Genomic DNA, 15,322 nt, shown 5'->3' with positions numbered 1-15,322 from the left:
ATAATGAGAGGACGTGTGTATTTAGTCATGTCTATTACCTGGTGATATGAGGGGCTGGTGATCCTCCATAATGATAACCTTATATCCGTCTGCCTGAGCATCCTGTGGGACATAGTGATGTTCTTCTGAATTATCCTGTGGAAGAAGAGGACTGGGACATCTCTCGGGTGTTGTTCTCTCTTCCTTAACTGTAGGTGTTGCAGAATCAGTATTAGATCGGATGGTCAGCCATGTTGTCTTAGGTATACATCTTGGGGCACATTTATTAAGACCTGTGTTTTAGACGCAGGTCTTAAAGCCCTAAGCTGGCGGTGGTTCCGCTTAAGTTATGAAGAGGCGCAGGCCTCTCCATAACTTCAGGGCTTCCAGCACCAGTTCTAAATGTAAGACAGCTTCCAAGATATCTTACATTTACCCTGGGTTCAGACCTGAGCGTTCTGAAACGAGCGCTCGGTATGCGCGATTGTACGGGCGTTTACAATCGCGCATACAAAGACAGGCGTGCACACATTGTCGCACGTTCCCGAATATCTATGTGCGGGAACGCGCGACAAATGCCCCAAAAAAAGCTCAAGAACTTGTTTGAGCGTCGGGCGTTTTACAGAGCGATCGTACGCGCTGTAAAACGCCCAGGTAAGAACCATTCCCATAGGGAAGCATTGGTTTCTCCTTGTTGAGCGTTTTACAGCGCGTAGGAACGCGCTGTAAAACGCTCAGGTGTGAACTTAAGGTTAGACCCTTTTCTACACCTGAAACATATGTAGAAAATGGTAAACGAGACAGGCTTGCCGGCCCGTTCCCTTCCCCGCCCGCTCCATGACAACAATTCTAGACCTGACGCCCCCCCATGGCACCAACATCTGCACCTGAAATACGTCTAATTTAAGCTTATTTCAGAATAGTAAAGGACCCCTCATTGTTTTTACACCTCAAAAAGGAGCTTAGCTAAAGAGTTAAATCGCCATTTTGAAGTGAACACTGAGTACTTTTAGTACTAACTACTTTTGCTAAGAAAATAGAGGCTTTTAGGTAATCGATTAAAGAGGTTATGATGGAATGGTGACCTTTAGAAAGTAGATAATATTTGCACTAGAAGTGGAAGCCTTGGCCAAGATAAATGTATTTGTCTATTAAAACTAACCATTTGCATGTTTATGATCAGGATCGATCCTTGGTGTTGGATCGGTGATAAATGAAAGAGCCGATCTTGGCTTTATGGACCATGGGGCTCTTTGGAAAGAACAATGGAGATTGGTACTTGAATTGGAGAGGATTAATGGAAGGCCCCAGGAACAAATTATTTATGTAACAAGAGATCGTGATAAGGAACTTTTATCCAATTAGCAGTTGTTGTCGGTGTAACTTGTGTAGATCTATGGTTACGTATGATAATGATGGAATCTGTGTGTAAACCACTGAAGTCTACGTACAGCGACACACTGCGGGAAACTGGAATAAAATATTAATTATTCCTTTGCTCTCTGAGGTATAAAGGACGGTGTCCAGGACTTATAACAGAGCGCTGCCTTTTACCACGGCTGTAATTCACTTCCATTTACCCCTTATGCCATAATCTGCCTACATTTTACATTGACTTCAATGATGTCTTGCTGCTCTTCAGATTTCCATCAGAGATTTTAAGCCAAAACCAGATGAGACACTAAACACAGAACAGGTACAGAGTTTCCCCTATATCTTATGTCTGTGGAGGCTCAAATCCTGGTTTTGGATCACAATCACTGATGGAAATCACTGATAAAACACCGACGTGTGAATGAGGCTTAAACGAAAGAATCTTCTGAAGACGAAGTTGCTTCAAGAAATTTTGTGTTGTGGCCAATTTCCAACAGTAGGAAACACATCCAGTGACTGAATTCATCCCTTACATACAGATAATGAGAGGACGTGTGGATTTAGTCATGTCTATTACCTGGTGATGTGAGGGGCCGGTGATCCTCCATCATGATGTCCTTGTACAGATCTTTGTGTCCTTCTAAATACTCCCACTCCTCCATGGAGAAATAGACGGTGACATCCTGACACCTTATAGGAACCTGACAACACAATGATACAGTCATCACCCAGATCCCTTCATAGCGTTCCTGTATAATGTCCCAGCATTCCCAGCAGTGTCACCTCTCCAGTCAGCAGCTCAATCATCTTGTTGGTGAGTTCTAGGATCTTCTCTCTATTGATTTCCTCATGTATTAGGGGGTGAGGTGGAGTCTCCATGATTGGGCTTAGGGTTCTTCTCCGTCCTTCAGACACAGGGTCCTGACAGCACCCACTAGAGGTCTTCTTCACTACTGTGTAGTCCTGGTTATGGAGAGACACAGTAATAAATACCACTCCATACATCTCCAGAGTCCCTCACCTCTCCAGTCATGTCCACCTGTTAGTAACATAGATAAGATGATGTAATGTGACATCATCAGAATCTCTCACCTCTCCAGTAAGCTGGAAGAGGATCTCTAGGGTGAGATTTATTATCCTCTCTGCCATCTTGTCCTTGTCCATCCTTGTCGGGTCAATCATTAGAAGGATCTTATATAGAAGATCTCCACTGAGCGGATCCTATAATGTAGGAACCTGAATGGAGAGAAGATGAAACGATGTAAAATCCTACAAAATCCCAAGTAAAATACAATAACTGGAGATAAGAGGAGACATCGGAGGAGATAATAAAGTGTAGATGTTGTGTTCTCTCTTTTTATATGGATCGAAACATGTGTGAGGTCAAGGACAGTTTCATGATATGTCATAAAATCCAATATATAGAAAATACAAAACATAAGTTGATCAACAAGTCATAAAACTGGGAAAAAAAATATATTGAATAAAATGCAGACAGACCTGCAGAGCGAAGTAACAGCCCGGAATGAAGACCACATTAACCCTTTTACACTACATGTGTCTATTTTATTCTAGATTTTTTTATTCCCAGTTTTATGACTTGTTGATCAACTTGGATGTTTAGTATTTTCTATATATTGGATTTTATAATCTAGGTTATCTGTATGTTTAATTTGTTGGTATATAGAACAACTGAAGAAACCGCAGGGTGTGCATTGTGAATGACTAGAATACTACAAAAACAGCCTGACCCGGTCCGGCCCAGGTTCTGGTATCAGCACAGCTCCGGATAAGGAGCGATTGGTCCCTCATTTTTATACTATTGCAACCACTGAGGAAGAAAACGTGCAGTTTGGAAATGCGTCTGGTGTAACTGCGGTATTAATCCATCGAGTGTAATTGCGGCACCAACCTATTGAGAGGAATAAACGTATCCTTCATACCATTCCGGACATTAAAACAGCAGAAGTCGGCGTTCCCATATCCCTACTACACACGAGCAAGTAAGTGTGCCGGCACACGGGAGAACTATAGGATCCAGCAGTGCATCGAGATCATAGGTGAGCGGAGGTCATCAATATCAGATCGGGGGGGTCTGACACCCGGCACCCCCAGTCGATCAGCTGTATGAAGAGAAGGTACACGCTGTGCGCGCCTGCCGTCTCCCGTCTCTCTTCCGACTTGCCATAGACATGGTAGCGGCGAGCAGGACGGGAGACGGCGCGCGCCTTCTCCTCATACAGCTGAGCTGTGGGGGTGTCGGATGCTGAATCCCCGCCAATCCGATACTGATGACCTATCTTGAGTATAGATCATCAATAATAAAAGCCCGGAGAACCCCTTTAAACAGCAGGTTTGGGAAATTTGCGTAAAAATTATAAGAATTGTTTCTAAACTTCTAAGCCTGTTCTAAAAAAATAAAATGACATTTACAGAAGGAGGAACATAACGCAGACATATGGGGGATGTAGAGTAATAACTGGTTTACGAGGTATCACTATCTGCCGGAAAAGCAATAAACATTCTGAAAACTGTGAATTTTTCCCAAAAAAATTCTGAAGGGGTTAATGCAGGGAAATCTAACCGCAGTTTGTCCGTCATGTCACCATCACACATAATAAAGATGGCGGTTTGATACCTACAGGTGTAGAGATGGGTCTGCACGGCTGATCGGTGGAGAAGACTTCTGGAGGGTCAGGATGCGGACTCTGACACCGGAGGGACTGAATGAAGAAATCCAAGGAATTCCAGAATCTCTCCCCGTTTCCCCGGGTCATTCTGCCCTTCTCCAATATGGAGCATTAATACTCCTCCTCATGTGCGCATGCGCTGCACTCTGCTTGGCTCCTCCTCCCCTGTGCTGGCATGGTGAGCACGAGACCACAGCTTCCTACGTGTCCTCTTGTCACCGGGGACAGGGTTTCCTTCCTTTGTCACGATACTAGTGGAATACTGCTGGAATCCAATGGCAGGGACAAGGCCTGTACACAGGAAGCACTGGAGTCTTGAATAGGAGGCTGCAGGACTGAAGGATGTAGCAGAGCCAAGCAAGCGGAGCCGTAACCGGTAGCAACGGTGCAGTACTGAAGGATGCAGCAGAGCCGAGGTCAGGCGAGCAATGGGTCAGGGCAGGTGGCACAGGATCGTAGTCAAACAGTCCGGGTCGGCAACAAGAGGTAGCAGGGTCTTCACAGAGTAGCAGGATAATCCGCAAGTAGGAGGAACAAACCAGAGAGCTAGTTCCAAGCAAGAGGACTGCACGAGCGGAAGCTAATACTCAAGCAATTAGTAACAGGCTTGAGAGGTTTAAATGTGAAACACGAAGTAAGATGGCACCCAGCTGAGACACAATCCACCATCTTAACTGAGGGAGAACTTGAGGGCAAGACAGTCTGAACTAAACAGACGTAGCAGGATGATTCCTGACATCCTTCCTGTACGCGCATGCGCCACATAAATAAGTGGTGAGTATTATATTATACACGGATATAAAAGGCTTCTCACACACAGCAGCACCAACCCCAAGATGAAGGCAGCAGCTGAAACGCGCGTCGGGGAGGACACATCCCCTACAGACGTCTGTCATATCGGTTGGTGATTTTACTATTGTTTACTTCAGTCACTTTACTTGTGAATTTCCTTTCGCCGTTCTATGATTTCTGTCTCGTCAGCGCCTCACACTGGAGACCTGCGCACTTCTTCTCCGTTATTAGTAATTCTATATTTATTTATATCTTTTTGGAGCCGTTATATCATATTTATCATCTACAAGCAGAATTACCGGCTTCACACCGACACCCCCATAACAGTGACATCCGCAGCGCCCCCCATAACAGTGACATCCGCAGCGCCCCCCATAACAGTGACATCCGCAGCGCCCCCCATAACAGTGACATCCGCAGCGCCCCCCATAACAGTGACATCCGCAGCGCCCCCCATAACAGTGACATCCGCAGCGCCCCCCATAACAGTGACATCCGCAGCGCCCCCCATAACAGTGACATCCGCAGTGCGCCCCCCCATAACAGTGACATCCGCAGCGTCCCCCCCATAACAGTGACATCCGCAGCGTCCCCCCCATAACAGTGACATCCGCAGCGTCCCCCCCATAACAGTGACATCCGCAGCGTCCCCCCCATAACAGTGACATCCGCAGCACCCCCCCATAACAGTGACATCCGCAGCGCCCCCCCCCCATAACAGTGACATCCGCAGCGCCCCCCCCCCATAACAGTGACATCCGCAGCGCCCCCCCATAACAGTGACATCCGCAGCGCCCCCCCATAACAGTGACATCCGCAGTGCGCCCCCCCCATAACAGTGACATCCGCAGTGCCCCCCCCCATAACAGTGACATCCGCAGCGCCCCCCCATAACAGTGACATCCGCAGCGCCCCCCCCCCCCCATAACAGTGACATCCGCAGTGCCCCCCCCCCCCCCCATAACAGTGACATCTGCAGCGTGGATACAGTATCTTATGTCAGATGTAGTAATATAGTAATATTATCACTATACCCCGGCCTCCTCCTGTGACATAGCCACACGCCGAGTCATGTCACCCATTATGTCAGATGTAGTAATATTATTATCACACTATACCCCAGCCTCCTCCTGTGACATAGCCAAACGCCGAGTCATGTCACCCATCACCCCTTATGTCAGATGTAGTAATATTATTATCACACTATACCCCGGCCTCCTCCTGTGACATAGCCACACGCCGAGTCATGTCACCCATTACCCTTATGTCAGATGTAGTAATATTATTATCACACTATACCCCGGCCTCCTCCTGTGACATAGCCACACGCCGAGTCATGTCTCCCATTACCCCTTATGTCAGATGTAGTAATATTATTATCACAGTATACCCAGGCCTCCTCCTGTGACATAGCCACACGCCGAGTCATGTCACCCATTACCCCTTATGTCAGATGTAGTAATATTATTATCACACTATACCTCGGCCTCCTCCTGTGACATAGCCACACGCCGAGTCATGTCACCCATTTCCCCTTATGTCAGATGTAGTAACATTATTACCACACTATACCCCGGCCTCCTCCTGTGACATAGCCACACGCCGAGTCATGTCACCCATTACCCCTTATGTCAGATGTAGTAATATTATTACCACACTATACCCCGGCCTCCTCCTGTGACATAGCCACACGCCGAGTCATGTCCCCCATTACCCCTTATGTCAGATGTAGTAATATTATTATCACACTATACCCCGGTCTCCTCCTGTGACATAGCCACACGCCCAGTCATGTCACCCATTACCCCTTATGTCAGATATAGTAACATTATTACCACACTATACCCCGGCCTCCTCCTGTGACATAGCCACACGCCGAGTCATGTCTCCCATTACCCCTTATGTCAGATGTAGTAATATTATTACCACACTATACCCCGGCCTCCTCCTGTGACATAGCCACACACTGAGTCATGTCGCCTATTACCCCTTATGTCAGATGTAGTAATATTATTACCACACTATACCCCAGCCTCCTCCTGTGACATAGCCACACGCCGAGTCATGTCAGCCATTACCCCTTATGTCAGATGTAGTAATATTATTACCACACTATACTCCGGCCTCCTCCTGACTTAGCCACACGCCCAGTCATGTCGCCCATTACCCCTTATGTCAGATGTAGTATTATTATTACCACACTATACCCCAGCCTCCTCCTGTGACATAGCCACACGCCGAGTCATGTCGCCCATTACCCCCTTATGTCAGATGTAGTAATATTATTACCACACTATACCCCGGCCTCCTCCTGTGACATAGCCACACGCCGAGTCATGTCTCCCATTACCCCTTATGTCAGATGTAGTAATATTATTACCACACTATACCCCGGCCTCCCCCTGTGACATAGCCACACGCCGAGTCATGTCACCCATTACCCCTTATGTCAGATGTAGTAATATTATTATCACACTATACCCCGGCCTCCTCCTGTGACATAGCCACACACTGAGTCATGTCGCCTATTACCCCTTATGTCAGATGTAGTAATATTATTACCACACTATACCCCCGCCTCCTCCTGTGACATAGCCACACGCCCAGTCATGTCACCCATTACCCCTTATGTCAGATATAGTAACATTATTACCACACTATACCCCGGCCTGCTCCTGTTTATTTTCTTTTATATGCTCTCGGGACCAATATACCTTTTATTAACATCAGGTTTTTTTAGACTTGAGAAAGGAGTATATTCACTCTGAAACGCGTTGTCGCAGATTACCAAATAAAGTTTGTCTATACATCCAAGAGGTATCCCATCTGTGCACCGCTCCAGTACCCATCCTCTGGAGAACCGGCCACTCCACTTACCAGGATTGAGAGATACCAGCAGCAGCGACCCACCGCCCCTACTGGGGTTGTGCCTACTTAGGCAGAACACAGACAGGCGAGCACAACTATTGGCACCTTTTGCTCCTGAATACCATTTTAATTTCACACTACCCTATGACGCCTTTCCCTGTTCTGCCGCACATACCTTACTGGAATCAGTGACAGTGTCCGTCCACTTTCCTGCCAGTTCTTGTGCCAGAACCAGTTTGGGCTGAACTCCCCTGCATATAGTGCGGGCACCACCCTCTGTATGTCACCAGTGTGAGATCAGTGCCGAATTCATTTCTGTCTTTAAATCACACTTTTCTGCCCATTTTGTGCCCGTCTTTTGTATTGTAATGCCGCTTTCACCTGATTTCCCCTCGGGACGCTCACTGCAACTTCTGAATAAGAAACCAACTTCAGCCTCGTGTCCTGTATTTATATATCCTTGGGGGTGTGATCCTCATCTTGTAGTGCCACTCATTTTATCCAGTCATGTTTTTAGTGACTTTTAGAAAAGTAAAATGCTAAAAGAGGGCTGAGTACTGGCTAGTACACACTGTGATACCTTTTGGCGCAAAACCACGATAGCACATGTCGTCTTTTTTTAGAAATATTTATTTGTTCAGATGACAACGCGTTTCGGAGTAAAAACACTCCTTTATCAAGTCTTATAGGCCGGGCAGACACGATTGGCAGGGCTGGTCCAATTGCTGGTGCCTGGTCCTGTCCTTGTGTAGCGCGGCTACAGAGACGCGCTACACAAGGACAGAACCAGGCACCAGCAATTGGACCAGCCCTGCCAATCGTGTCTGCCCGGCCCATAAGACTTGATAAAGGAGTGTTTTTACTCCGAAACGCGTTGTCATCTGAACAAATAAATATTTCTAAAAAAAGACGACATGTGCTATCGTGGTTTTGCGCCAAAAGGTATCACAGTGTGTACTAGCCAGTACACAGCCCTCTTTTAGCATTCTACATCACTCCTCTGGAGTACTGGCGACTCCAAGGATTGAGAAAGATACCGGCAGCATACCTCATCCAGATCAGATTTTTATCCCCCGCCTTTGCAAGTGTTGTGCTGACACAAGCACAAACACCAGAAGGTGAGTGGAACTACTGATACAATACTCTATCTAACACTATCTACCAGAAACTACTACCCTATGAGCGCCTTGTTTCCCGTTTATCTCGCCACATTAGCTTTTAGAAAAGTAGGAATTTTTATGTTTTGGGCGTTCCAGTCCCCTCCTCCAGTCCACGTCTCTGAGATCTCCTGGATATGTCTTCTATATAACACCCCCTGCTCCAGTCCACGTCTCTGATATCTCCTGGATATGTCTTCTATATAACGCCCCTGCTCCAGTCCACGTCTCTGAGATCTCCTGGATATGTCTTCTATATAACACCCCCTGCTCCAGTCCACGTCTCTGAGATCTCCTGGATATGTCTTCTATATAACGCCCCCTCCTCCAGTCCACGTCTCTGAGATCTCCTGGATATGTCTTCTATATAACACCCCCTGCTCCAGTCCACGTCTCTGAGATCTCCTGGATAACGCTTCTATATAAGGCCCCCTCCTCCAGTCCACGTCTCTGAGATCTCCTGGATATGTCTTCTATATAACGCCCCCTGCTCCAGTCCACGTCTCTGAGATCTCCTGGATATGTCTTCTATATAACGCCCCCTCCTCCAGTCCACGTCTCTGACATCTCCTGGATATGTCTTCTATATAAACGTCCCCCTCTTCCAGTCCACGTCTCTGACATCTCCTGGATATGTCTTCTATATAAACGTCCCCCTCTTCCAGTCCACGTCTCTGAGATCTCCTGGATATGTCTTCTATATAACGTCCCCTGCTGCAGTCTACGTCTCTGAGATCTCCTAGACATGTCTTCTATATAACGCCCCCTGCTCCAGTCCACGTCTCTGAGATCTCCTGGATATGTCTTCTATATAACATCCCCTCCTCCAGTCCAAGTCTCTGAGATATCCTGGATATGTCTTCTATATAACGCCCCCTCCTCCAGTCCACGTCTCTGAGATCTCCTGGATATGTCTTCTATATAACGCCCCCTCCTCCAGTCCATGTCTCTGAGATCTCCTGGATATGTCTTCTATATAACGTCCCCTGCTCCAGTCCACGTCTCTGAGATCTCCAGGATATGTCTTCAATGTAACACCCCCTCCTCCAGTCCACGTCTCTGAGATCTCCAGGATATGTCTTCTATATAACATCCCCTCCTCCAGTCCATGTCTCTGAGATCTCCTGGAGATATCTTCTATATAACGTCCCCCTCTTCCAGTCCACGTCTCTGAGATCTCCAGGATATGTCTTCTATATAACATCCCCTCCTCCAGTCCATGTCTCTGAGATCTCCTGGAGATATCTTCTATATAACGTCCCCCTCTTCCAGTCCACGTCTCTGAGATCTCCGGGATATGTCTTCTATATAATGCCCCCTGCTCCAGTCCACGTCTCTGAGATCTCCTGGATATGTCTTCTATATAATGCCCCCTGCTCCAGTCCACGTCTCCGATATCTCCTGGATATGTCTTCTATATAACACCCCCTCCTCCAGTCCACGTCTCTGAGATCTCCTGGATATGTCTTCTATATAACGTCCCCTGCTGCAGTCTACGTCTCTGAGATCTCCTAGACATGTCTTCTATATAACGCCCCCTGCTCCAGTCCACGTCTCTGAGATCTCCTGGATATGTCTTCCATATAACGTCCCCTCCTCCAGTCCAAGTCTCTGAGATATCCTGGATATGTCTTCTATATAACGCCCCCTCCTCCAGTCCACGTCTCTGAGATCTCCTGGATATGTCTTCTATATAACGCCCCCTCCTCCAGTCCATGTCTCTGAGGTCTCCTGGATATGTCTTCTATATAACGTCCCCTGCTCCAGTCCACGTCTCTGAGATCTCCAGGATATGTCTTCAATGTAACACCCCCTCCTCCAGTCCACGTCTCTGAGATCTCCTGGATATGTCTTCTATATAACGCCCCCTCCTCCAGTCCATGTCTCTGAGATCTCCAGGATATGTCTTCTATATAACATCCCCTCCTCCAGTCCACGTCTCTGAGATCTCCTGGAGATGTCTTCTATATAACGTCCCCCTCTTCCAGTCCACGTCTCTGAGATCTCCTGGATATGTCTTCTATATAACACCCCCTCCTCCAGTCCACGTCTCTGAGATCTACAAGATATGTCTTCTATATAATGCCCCCTGCTCCAGTCCACGTCTCTGAGATCTACAGGATATGTCTTCTATATAATGCCCCCTGCTCCAGTCCACGTCTCTGAGATCTACAGGATATGTCTTCTATATAACGCCCCCTGCTCCAGTCCACATCTCTGAGAGCTCCTGGATATTTCTTCTATATAACCCCCCCTCCTCCAGTCCACGTCTCTGAGATCTCCGGGATATGTCTTCTATATAACGCCCCCTGCTCCAGTCCACGTCTCTGAGATCTCCTGGATATGTCTTCTATATAACGCCCCCTGATCCTGGCTTTTGTTGCACCTGAGGAAGGCGGCCCTTGAAATGCATTGTATACTAGAACCAACCTCTTCTGATTTGTATTTTATGTTATTATCTTTAAAGGGGTTGTCCAGGTTCAGAGCTGGACATACCTCCATTTTCACCCCGACAGCCCCCCTGACTTGAGCATCGGAGCAGTTCATGCTCCGTTGCTCTCCTTTGCCCTGTGCTAAATCGTGCGGGTCAAAGGCATTTTTTGGAGATCCAGTAACGTACCGGGCTCTCCATGGGGCTATCAGGAAGCGGCTAGGGCAGAGCTAAAGTACGCCCTTTAGAGCCGGTGACGTCACCGTACACACTGCCGGGCGAAAGCTTTAGCCCGGCCGTGTGCAATTGTAAACAAAAGAGCCCTTGCCCTGCTCGATTTAGCGCAGGGCAAGGAAGCGAATCGAAGCATGGACTGCTCTGATGCTCAAGTCAGGGGGCTGCCGGGGTAAAATCGTGGGTACGTCGGGGTTCAGCTCTGAACCTGGACAACTCCTTTAAGCTGGTGTCCTGCCCCAGAAAATGCGTCTTTACTTCCTGCTTCATGTTCTCTGGAGTTTGTAGATTAGGCTGAGTTCACACTTCAGTTATTTGATCAGTTATTTCCATCAGTTATTGTGAGCCAAAACCTGGTGCGGGAGAAAAACACAGAACAAGTGCAGATCTTCCCATTACACCTGATCTCTGAGTCGCTTCACTGCTGGTCTGGGCTCAATAACTGAAGGAAATAACTGCAGTGTGAACTTGGCCTTAAGGGCGGATGGAGCTGTGTATCTCTGTGTCTGTGGAGCCTTATATGTGTGGATGTGATGAGTGTTCCACTTACCTGGGGGCCGGCGTGTCCTCCTCTGACAACCCTTCACTATGGAGCCTCCTGGGCTGTAATTTCTACCACCAGGCAGGAGTCGGGCTCCAGGCTCTGCTGCAGGAGAAGGTACAGGACCTGTGATGATGTCATGACCATGTGATCAGGTGTGGGAGGAGTCAGGCTATGCTGCAGGAGAAGGTACAGGACCTGTGTTGATGTCATGACCATGTGATCAAGTGTGGGAGGAGTCAGGCTGTGCTGCTGGAGAAGGTACAGGACCTGTGATTATGTCATGACCATGTGATCAGGTGTGGGAGGAGTCAGGTTATGCTGCAGGAGAAGGTACAGGACCTGTGATGATGTCATGACCATGTGATCAGGTGTGGGAGGAGTAATGGAGATCACATGACCAGGTTTATCTGCTCTGTGTGTGGAATCCCAGTCTGTATGTAATCGAGCTGTAAGCCTGTAATGTCTGTATAGATGAGCTGTATCCGTGTAATGTCTGTGTAGTTGAGCTGTATGTGCATACAACCAAGCTGTTTATGTGTAATATGCCTCTGAAGACTTGTATCAGTGTGTGCAGCAGAGCTGTGTATGTGTACTGTTCAGTTACTACAGCGGAGTCTCTGTCATGTCCATGTAGCAGAGCTGTGTATGTGTAATGTTCAGTTACTACAGCGTAGTCTTTGTCATGTCCATGTAGCAGAGCTGTGTATGTGTAATGTTCAGTTACTACAGCGGAGTCTCTGTCATGTCCATGTAGCAGAGCTGTGTATGTGTAATGTTCAGTTACTACAGCTGAGTCTCTGTCATGTCCATGTAGCAGAGCTGTGTATGTGTAATGTTCAGTTACTACAGCTGAGTCTTTGTCATGTCCATGTAGCAGAGCTGTGTATGTGTAATGTTCAGTTACTACAGCTGAGTCTCTGTCATGTCCATGTAGCAGAGCTGTGTATGTGTAATGTTCAGTTACTACAGCTGAGTCTCTGTCATGTCCATGTAGCAGAGCTGTGTATGTGTAATGTTCAGTTACTACAGCTGAGTCTTTGTAATGTCCATGTAGCAGAGCTGTGTATGTGTAATGTTCAGTTACTACAGTGGAGTCTCTGTCATGTCCATGTAGCAGAGCTGTGTATGTGTAATGTTCAGTTACTACAGCGGAGTCTTTGTCATGTCCATGTAGCAGAGCTGTGTATGTGTAATGTTCAGTTACTACAGCTGAGTCTCTGTCATGTCCATGTAGCAGAGCTGTGTATGTGTAATGTTCAGTTACTACAGCGGAGTCTCTGTCATGTCCATGTAGCAGAGCTGTGTATGTGTGATGTTCAGTTACTACAGCTGAGTTCCTGTCATGTCCATGTAGCAGAGCTGTGTATGTGTAATGTTCAGTTACTACAGCAGAGTCTCTGTCATGTCCATGTAGCAGAGCTGTGTATGTGTAATGTTCAGTTACTACAGCAGAGTCTCTGTCATGTCCATGTAGCAGAGCTGTGTATGTGTAATGTTCAGTTACTACAGCGGAGTCTCTGTCATGTCCATGTAGCAGAGCTGTGTATGTGTAATGTTCAGTTACCACATCGGAGTCTTTGTCATGTCCATGTAGCAGAGCTGTGTATGTGTAATGTTCAGTTACTACAGCGGAGTCTTTGTCATGTCCATGTAGCAGAGCTGTGTATGTGTAATGTTCAGTTACTACAGCGGAGTCTTTGTCATGTCCATGTTGCAGAGCTGTGTATGTGTGAAGTTCAGTTACTACAGCGGAGTCCCTGTCATGTCCATGTAGCAGAGCTGTGTATGTGTAATGTTCAGTTACTACAGCGGAGTCTCTGTCATGTCCATGTAGCAGAGCTGTGTATGTGTAATGTTCAGTTACTATAGCTGAGTCTCTGTCATGTCCATGTAGCAGAGCTGTGTATGTGTAATGTGCAGTTACTACAGCGGAGTCTCTGTCATGTCCATGTAGCAGAGCTGTGTATGTGTAATGTTCAGTTACTACAGCGGAGTCTCTGTCATGTCCATGTAGCAGAGCTGTGTATGTGTAATGTTCAGTTACTACAGCGGAGTCTCTGTCATGTCCATGTAGCAGGGCTGTGTATGTGTAATGTTCAGTTACTACAGCGGAGTCTCTGTCATGTCCATGTAGCAGAGCTGTGTATGTGTAATGTTGAGTTACTACAGCTGAGTCTCTGTCATGTCCATGTAGCAGAGCTGTGTATGTGTAATGTTCAGTTACTACAGCGGAGTCTCTGTCATGTCCATGCAGCAGAGCTGTGTATGTGTAATGTTCAGTTACTACAGCGGAGTCTCTGTCATGTCCATGTAGCAGAGCTGTGTATGTGTAATGTTCAGTTACTACAGCTGAGTCTTTGTCATGTCCATGTAGCAGAGCTGTGTATGTGTAATGTTCAGTTACTACAGCGGAGTCTGTCATGTCCATGTAGCATAGCTGTGTATGTGTAATGTTCTGTTACTACAGCTGAGTCTCTGTCATGTCCATGTAGCAGAGCTGTGTATGTGTAATGTTCAGTTACTACAGCAGAGTCTCTGTCATGTCCATGTAGCAGAGCTGTGTATGTGTAATGTTCAGTTACTACAGCAGAGTCTCTGTCATGTCCATGTAGCAGAGCTGTGTATGTGTAATGTTCAGTTACTACAGCGGAGTCTCTGTCATGTCCATGTAGCAGAGCTGTGTATGTGTAATGTTCAGTTACCACATCGGAGTCTTTGTCATGTCCATGTAGCAGAGCTGTGTATGTGTAAGGTTCAGTTACTACAGCGGAGTCCCTGTCATGTCCATGTAGCAGAGCCGGCGATGTAGTCTGCTGGTATCAGGGCTCTGTGTGTCGCTCAGGAGATGTTTAGGGGTAACTCCGTCCCTTTTCTCCATATCAGTTATTAGAAATGATGTCAGCGATACCTTATGTCGGGGCAGATGTAGGATTTCCGCTGTGGGGGAAAAGGAGGAATAAGCTTCTCTTCTGTTGTTCCTAGTGTTAGCACATAAATGGCCGTGCTGTGTCTTATCGCTGGGGATTGTCTCTGTAGTTGATCTGAGCTTGTCTGCTGCTCCAATGGGAGAACATGGGCCCCGTTCTCCTGACTGGCAGGGGCCCCCAGCGGATGGACCCCTCAATCCGTGGACAGGAGATAAGTTCCCTTGTCTCAGTCTTGTATCATTGGCTGAATTTCAAAGATGAGATTTTAGTCTTTGGAGATTAGAAAAAACGCATCGGGCGACGCTGGAGAACGGCGGAAATGTCGG

The 15,322-nt window shown here is 47.1% G+C and overlaps 1 protein-coding gene and 1 long non-coding RNA gene across 2 annotated transcripts in view; both read right to left on the bottom strand.

The window, feature by feature from the left end:
• The window catches only part of LOC122940391, a 1,778,572-nt gene that overhangs the window by 1,071,395 nt on the left and 691,855 nt on the right, over nucleotides 1-15,322 (bottom strand). The window lies entirely within an intron of this gene.
• LOC122940481 lies at nucleotides 1,994-4,513 on the bottom strand. Its single transcript, XR_006390306.1, has 4 exons — nucleotides 3,996-4,513; nucleotides 2,446-2,589; nucleotides 2,137-2,316; nucleotides 1,994-2,054 (listed from the first exon to the last, which is right to left on the bottom strand). It is a non-coding gene; the product is annotated as an uncharacterized LOC122940481 (long non-coding RNA).

This window comes from Bufo gargarizans, chromosome 6 (assembly GCF_014858855.1).
Source record: "Bufo gargarizans isolate SCDJY-AF-19 chromosome 6, ASM1485885v1, whole genome shotgun sequence".
Lineage (NCBI taxonomy): Eukaryota > Metazoa > Chordata > Amphibia > Anura > Bufonidae > Bufo > Bufo gargarizans.
Note: the sequence above shows the minus strand (reverse complement) of the source record. Positions and strands in the feature narration are given on the sequence as shown.